Below are 2166 nucleotides of genomic sequence, written 5' to 3'. Positions count from 1 at the left end.
GCAACTGAAAAGAAACTTGGGTTCACAAATTCTAGGTGAAGGACGGCTTTCACACACACTTATCTCTCAGATCTGAGCATGTGGAGAGACGTTCGTTCATCTAGCACAAAGGGAACGGGTTGCAGGTGAAATTTTTTCTCTGGTTTCTCAGTCTGTTTCCTAGAGCCGGTTTGAAGTTCCTGCAGTTTTCACTGTAAAATCGAGTTGGAGCTAGTACCTTCCCATATATATGTATGGAGTGAGGTTTGTAACTGAAAAGAAAATTGGGTTCACAAATTCTAGGTGAAGGACGGCTTTCACACACACTTATCTCTCAGAACTGAGCATGTGGAGAGACGTTCGTTCATCTAGCACAAAGGAAGCGGGTTGCAGGAGAAACTTTTACTCTTTTTTCTCAGTCTGTTTCCTAGTGCTGGTTTGAAGTTCCTGCAGTTTTCACTGTAAAACCGTGTTGGAGCTACTACCTCCCCATATATATGTAAGGAGTGGAGTTTGCAACTGAAAAGAATCTTTGTGTTCCCAACAAGCTAGGTGAAGTACGGCATTCACACACATTTATCTCTCAGATCTGAGCATGTGGAAAGACGTTGGTTCATCTAGCACAAAGGAAACGGGTGGCAGGAGAAATTTTACTCTGGTTTCTCATTCTGTTTCCTAGTGCCGGTATGAAGTTCATTCAGTTTTCACTGTAAAACAGAGTTGGAGCTAGTACCACCCCATTTATATGTATGGAGTGGATTTTCCAACTGAAAAGGAACTTTGTGTTCCAAACAATCTAGGTGAAGGACTGCTTTCACACACACTTATCTCTCAGAACTGAGCATGGGGAGAGACTTTCGTTCATCTAGCACAAAGGGAACGGGGTTTAGGAGAAACATTTCCTCGGGTTTCTCAGTCTGTTTCCTAGTGCCGGATTGAAGTTCTTGCAGTTTTCACTGTAAAACTGATTTGGAGCTTCTACCTCCCCTTATATATGTATTGAGTGGATTTGGCAACTGAATAAAACTTTGTGTTCCCAACAAGCTAGGTGAAGGACGGCTTTCACACACACTTATCTCTCAGAACTGAGTATGTGGAGAGACGTTCGTTCATCTAGCACAAAGGGAACGGGTTGCAGGAGAAACTTTTACTCTGGTTAATCAGTCTTTTTCCTAGTGCCGGTTTGAATCTCCTGCAGTTTTCACTGTAAAACCGAGTTGGAGCTAGTAACTACCCATATATTTGTATGGAGTGGAGTTTGCAACTGATAAGAATCTTTGTATTCCCAATAAGCTAGGTGAAGTACGGCTTTCACACACACTTATCTCTCAGAACTGAGCATGTGGAGAGACGTTCGTTCATCTAGCACAAAGGGAACGGCTGGCAGGAGAAACTATTACTCTGGTTTCTCAGTCTGTTTCCTAGTGCCGGTTTGAAATTCCTGCAGTTTTCACTGTAAAACCGAGTTGGAGCTAGTACCTCCCCATATATATGTATGGAGTGAAGTTTGCAACTGAAAAGAAACATTGTGTTCCCAACATCTAGGTGAAGGACGGCTTTCACACACACTTATCTCTCAGAACTGAGCATGTGGAGAGACGTTCCTTCATCTAGCACAAAGGAAGCGTGTGGCAGGAGAAACTTTTACTCTGGTTTCTCAGTCTGTTTCCTAGTGCAGGTTTGAATTTCCTGCAGTTTTCACTGTAAAACCGAGTTGGAGCTAGTACCTCCCCATATATATGTATGGAGTGGAGTTTGCAACTGAAGAGAAACTTTGTGTTCCCCACAAGCTAGGTGAACGACGGCTTTCACACACAATTATCTCTCAGAAATGAGCATGTAGAGAGACTTTCGTTTATCTAGCACAAATGGGATTTGTTACAGGAGAAACTTTTACTTTGGATTCACAGTCTGTTTCCTAGAGCCGGATTGAAGTTCCTGCAGTTTTCACTGTAAAACCGAGTTGGAGTTAATACCTCCCCATATATATGTATGGAGTGGAGTTTGCAACTGAAAAGAAACTTTGTGTTCCCAACAAGCTAGGTGAATTACGGCATTCACACACAATTATCTCACAGAACTGAGCATGTGGAAAGACGTTCGTTCATCTAGCAAAAGGGGATCAGGTTACAGGAGAAACTTTTACTCTGGTTTCTCAGTCTGTTTCCTAGAGCCGGATTGAAGTTC

This window comes from Camelus bactrianus, chromosome 3 (assembly GCF_048773025.1).
Source record: "Camelus bactrianus isolate YW-2024 breed Bactrian camel chromosome 3, ASM4877302v1, whole genome shotgun sequence".
NCBI classification, from domain to species: Eukaryota; Metazoa; Chordata; class Mammalia; order Artiodactyla; family Camelidae; genus Camelus; species Camelus bactrianus.
The sequence above is the reverse complement of the archived record's forward strand: the minus strand, read 5'-3'. Positions refer to the sequence as shown.